Here is a 6,000-nt window from a genome sequence, read left to right as displayed (position 1 = left end):
GACGACTGGTCGGTGATGTCCAGTCTGTCCATCTCCACCAGGAGGTGGTTGAGCATCTGCCCTCCTCGGAGCTGGAGAAGCAGGACACGCGGGTGGAGCGCTTCTTGCTCCGGGCGTGGATCCCCACGGTGTATGCGTTACGGGGCGCTGGGTGGAGGCCTCGCTCCATGGACTCCAGGTGGCTCCTTGTAGGAACAGCACCAGTGACTCATGGACTCCAGGCGGCTCCTTGCAGGAACAGCACCAGGGACTCGGGAGCTACTGCCTTGGCCCGCAGGGTCTTCCCACCACGGTCCGCCGGGCAAGAAGGGCTGATTCCTCTTCCCATCATCCCCAAGGTGGAGGGGCATTTCCAAAGAAGACCCCAAGGAAACTGGAATTCTGACCTTGCCTTCGATATTTAGATCACCTGCAGCCGCTGAAAGCTTCTCTCGAATGTGTCAGTATTTGTAACCTGCATTCGGTACATCAAGGCCAGCCGAGGCCACCCGAATGTCCCGGTTCCGTGTTGCAGGTAGACTTTAACCATATCTCCGCAGGGCACTGTCTGAACCCACCTCACTTTGACCTTGGCCAGCATCTCGTGGGCAAAGTTGGACTGGGAAACCTGTCCAAAGCACCATGCTGGTGCTGAGCGGATGCAGTAGGCTCCTGAGAACAGAGATGACACAAGGTGAGTAGATGCTTTCAGAACAGCTGGCCCTTCCTAGCCTTGAACCTTCTCTCCTCTGCATCATCTTCAAGGGTCCTCCCCTGGGACTTATTATTGTTTTTAGTCCTCTGCTTCCTACTTGAGGTCTTAAAATGGTAATAGTAAGTACCACCTAGAATGTTCCAGAGTCTTCCTGGATTCTGGACTAGAAGTTTTTTTCAACAGCAATCCACTGGTCCCATTAAAGGCAGGTGTTACCAGATGGCAATTGCAAGCTCTGGAGCTTCTGCCTCCAGCCTGGGCAAGACTGGCCTGAAGCAGGTGGAGCAAATTGAACCATCGCCTCCCACCTGAGTGAAGAGACCTGGTTTCCAGCCCCAGCCTAGGAACTGAAACCTCCTAGAATACCACCCAGGCCCTGGGAGGGACTTTCTTTCTTTTCTTTTTCTTTCCTAGTTGAAGTTCTTTTTGCTTTTAGAGCAACTAAAAAACATTTAATATGAAACCTATTGTATAAAGGAGCATAGTAGAAGTGAAAAGCTCAAACATGATTCACTAGATTATGACAATACAGTTAGGAGCTGCAAGAATAAATAATCCTGAGCTTGAAAAAATATCAAAAGATGTGGCCTAATCTGAAAATCAAGCACAGAAGTAAAAAGTGAAAGAGAGAAATAACAGATTCCATGACCTTTCTGATGATAATATAAAAAACAGTCTAACATGTATGTTGTTCAATAGCAGAATGAGAGGACTGAAAGAAGCACAGTTGGAAATTTAACACCAGTAATTCTTAGAATTTGGTGAAAAGCATAAATTTATGGATTAAAGAAGGATGGTGAACTGCCAAAAGAATAAGTAAAAGCAAAATTTTTAACTGACAAGAATCCTGAATAAAAATATGTAAATACTCTTAAAACTCAACAATAAAAGGGCAGTCTAAGAAATGGGCAAAAACCTTGGATAATTCACAAAGATGTAAAGTGTGAAATAAAGATGAGAGAAAAGTTCAACATTATTCATAAGGAAAACTTTAAAGTCAAATATATATATATACACACACACACTAGAAAGGCTAAAATTTAAAAGTCTGTTAACAACATATGTTGGTCAGGATTCCTAACTAATTCTCTCATACATGCTGATAAGAATGTAAATAATACACCTTCTATTACGAACCCTCCCCCACCAAATTTGGTTACCTATTATAAAGGTATATATAAATGTATATACCTGTCCCTGAAATTCTACCTACCAAGATCAGTGAAATTCCATGTCTACAAATAGTCTGACACAAGAATATCTAGAGCTGCTTTATAGAAGAGTCAAAAATGTGAAGTGGCTCTGCTGTCTATAGGAAAATACATAAATATTCTGTGGTAAATTCATATAACAAAAATACTGCTCATCAGTAATAATAAGCTACTAATACATATAAAAATAGATGCATCTCACAAAAATGTTGACAAATGAGTCCAATTCAAGAAATTATGATTTCTTAAAATGCTGTATGATTCCAAATGCTGTATGATTCTGTTTGTATGTATTCTAAAACAGGGAAAACCAATCCATGATGGGAAAAAAAATTATAACATTGTTTACCTCCTTAGAGGGTGAAAGTATTGATGAAAACTAGTCAAATGTTAACTTTCTGAGGTGATGCAAATATTCTTAGGATATGCATTTATCATCAAAACTCAATAAATTATACATTTAAGCTTTGTTCATTTCACTCTAATTAAATTTTACTACCAAAAACTAAAAAGTAAACAAATGCTGAACTCTAGTTTGTAGGTTTCCTTTTTATTTGTTGTTTAGTGGTACGTTATCCATTTTGAAACTGTATTATTTTGGCTGAGTTAAAGCAAATGTGTAATGAGGACCCGATTTCTCACTGGTTTGGAAGGGAGTTAAAAACGATAAAAAGAAGAATATATCTAGAAGGTATCCTGATGTGTTGGATGAAATTAGAAACATCAGTAAGAGCTCATTAGCTGTGTTGTTGTTCAGTCGCTGCATCACGTCTGACTCTTTGAGACCTCATGGACCTCAGCACGCCAGGCTTCCCTGTCCTTCACCATCTCCCGGAGCTTGCTCAAACTCATGTCCATTGAGTCAGTGATGCCATCCAACCGTCTCGTCCTCTGTCAACCCCTTCTCCTCCTGCCCTCAATCTTTCCCAGCATGAGGGTCTTTTCCAGTGAGTCAGCTCTTTGCAGTAGATACAGAAATATGCATATGTTCAAGTTCTGTTCACTGTTAAGGCGTAGAAGCTATGAATATACACAGTGTCCAGTTGTATTTTCTAAGAACTGTTGCCAATAAAAGAGGAACAAGGAGTGTAGCTAATAATAGGGATAAGCCAGAGAAAGTGATATGCATGTCTGGGCTGTCCTGTAGTTCCAGGCATTAAAGCACTAGAGAGTCATAGAAGCAGGTCAGGGGAGGGCCGCATACTCTGAGAGAGCAAGAGATAGGGAATGTCAAAGTAAAAAAGGATAACTGTCAACAATTGATGAGTGTGGAAAAAGCATGAAGCAACTTATCTGTAAATTTGAAACTAAAACAAGATGAAATGTAGTAAAATATATTGTCGTCAATGTCTTAAAAAGGATTGAAAGCCACTAGACTACTCTAGCCAGTATAACTGAATTCACCCCTGGAATTCTGACTGCATCCTTCTTTTAATAATGCTTTCAGTATGAATAATGCCTATTTCCTACATCTCTGTCACAACCAGTCCCTCAGAGTTCACCTGTTTTCTTCTCCATGTGACTTTTTAGCTGATATCTTTACACCTGACTGGGTGGACCACTCAGGTATTATTTATAAGTGCTTCCCTTACTTTTTGTATCTCTTTTGTTTTAAAGTGTTTGTAGCTCTGAAAGGCAGAAATACTATTTCTACTGTTGCCAACCCTCAGAGCTAACTACTTTGCATGAGCCAAGCAGGTTCATAATATTTTCAGTGTGATTGTTTTTCATATGAAAAAAAAACATATATTAGAAAATTAAGTTTTTTCAGGGTGTGGGTTTCTTTATAACTTTTTGAAATTAAAACTCATTTCATTACTGCAGTTGTGTTTTAACTTGTGAGTTACTTTAATAGTTCAAACATCAGTCAGTTCATGACATTCCATTTGCTACTCTGTCTTGTAGGATATAGCCTCTATTATGCCATCAAAACATTTTCACACCTTGATTCTACTTTGATCACATTTATCAAAATTATCCAATTTCCTGGTCCTTGCCAGATATAACATGGTCTTTGTGGGCAGATAACATTATTATATGAAAGACTTTATCTTTAGTGGATTCTGTGCTGACAAGAGGAGAGAGAGTGAACAGATGCATTCAAACTCCAGTGACCATCTGCTGGGCCCTAAGCAGTCCTCCTACCAGAGGAGCAGTCTGCAGAGTGCTTACTCATAAAACACCCATTTTGTGAATGAAATGGTTTTAGTGGTCTCTGAGGCCATCGCTTTGTCACTCTCTGTCAGTACTAAAATTAATGTGGAAATAAAAGTAAACAAAGCATCTTTCCTTCCTGTGTTTCCAAAAATTTATCGACTTGTTTAAACATCTAACTCTACTGCAAGCAAACATGGTTTTATTATAATTGCATTTAAATCTTGATGGAAAACAGAAACTTCTCATCAAATAGCTTTTCCTCTTTCAGATTATATATATAAGCTTACAACTGAACTCTAGTCTACTCTTCAAGTAGAAGACCCAGTTTTTAAAAAAAATTTATAGAGGTAATTTTCTCCTCTAGACATACTAACTGCCACATACTGATATTGGCATATAATGACATCACCTGCTAAAACCTGCAATATAATCTGCTAGGGCTAATCTAACATAACACCACAGACTGTATGGGTTAAACAACAGAAATTTGTTTTCTCACAACTCTGGAGGTTAGAAGTCTAAGATCAAAGTTGGTTGGTTTCCGCTGAGGGCTGTACAGGAAGGGTCTTCTCCGGGTCTCTCTCCTTGGCCTACAGATGATGCTTTCTCACTCTATCTTCCCATGGGTGTCCTTTTGTACATGCCTGTGTTCTGTCCGCCTAAACATCAGAGCCTTTCTCGTGTAAGTTATTTCCCTAGATCTAGACTTCACTTTATTCCCATCACTACTTAGTCATTGGATGGGACCACCTTACTTAATTTCTCCTCTTTTATACATTTAATACTTCACCATTTAATGGACTTCTGTTACAAGCTCAATATAGTGTTAATTGCTGGAGAGATAATAAATAAATACACTTAGCCTCATAATATATAATTGGGAAATGACCTCTGGTTGTGTTTCTATAGGCATGTGTTGCAGGTGGTATTGTACAGTGACTGAAAGTGGTAACTGGTGAGTGTCCAAGAAAACTGGTTTAGCTGTAGTTGGTGTTAGCCATTCAGTCGTATCCAACTCTTTGCGACTCCATGGACTGTAGTCCGCGAGCCTCCTCTAGCCATGGAATTCTCCAAGCAATAATACTGGAGTGGGTATCCATTCCCTTACTCCAGAGGATCTTCCAGACCCAGGGATTGGACCTGGGTCTCCCACAGTGCAGGCAGATTCTTTATCATTTGAACCACCAGGGAGAAAGAAAGGGAACTTTAAAAATGCCTCCTCAGAGATATTTTAGTCTAGCAGGAGGAGAGCTGCCATCACATCAGCTGAGGTGAGGAAAATAGCAACTGGAACAGGTTTGGAGTCAAGGAGTTCAGAATATCAGTTTTGGAAATGCAACGCCAAATTTGATGGGCTAATTAGAAACATTTAAAGAAAAAAAAAGCTAATAGGCTCTCACATGTTTTAGTCTGAAATTCTATAGAGGTCTGGTGAGAGATCAAAACTGAAAGTTACTAGGGTTGGATAAGATCACCAAGAAAATAAGTGCAAAGAGAAGAGTAAGTCAGTGCACACCAAACAGGAGTGCTTAGAGGTAAAAGAATGCTCCAGAAATTCTTCTGGAGTGAAAGAATTTTTACTTTTTGTCTCATTTACCCTCAGAATTTTCCCTGATGACTCAGATGGTAAAGAATCCACCTACTATGCAGGAGACCTGGATTCCATCCCTGTGTTCAGAAGATCCTCTGGAAGAGGACATGGCAACCCACTCTAGTATTCTTGCCTGAAGAATCCCCATGGACAGAGGGGCTACAGTCCATCGAGTCACAAAGAGTCAGACATGACTGAGCGACTAAGCACAGCCTTCAAAATGTATAGTTGGGAGATGACTGAGAAGGACTAAAATGAAAGGATGGAGGGAAGTCAGGTGCCGGGAGTGTTCTGGAAACTAGTGAGGGAATTCAAAACCAGGCCTCTTGGATTGCAGGCAGATTATT

General features: G+C 40.2%; 1 pseudogene; it reads left to right on the top strand.

The window, feature by feature from the left end:
• Positions 1 to 621: 621 nt before the first annotated feature.
• LOC110148497 (large ribosomal subunit protein eL8 pseudogene) overlaps positions 622 to 6,000 on the top strand; it is an 87,637-nt pseudogene continuing 82,258 nt past the window's right edge.

This window comes from Odocoileus virginianus, chromosome 14, assembly GCF_023699985.2.
Source record: "Odocoileus virginianus isolate 20LAN1187 ecotype Illinois chromosome 14, Ovbor_1.2, whole genome shotgun sequence".
In the NCBI taxonomy this organism is placed as follows: domain Eukaryota; kingdom Metazoa; phylum Chordata; class Mammalia; order Artiodactyla; family Cervidae; genus Odocoileus; species Odocoileus virginianus.
The sequence above is the reverse complement of the archived record's forward strand: the minus strand, read 5'-3'. Positions and strand labels throughout refer to the sequence as shown.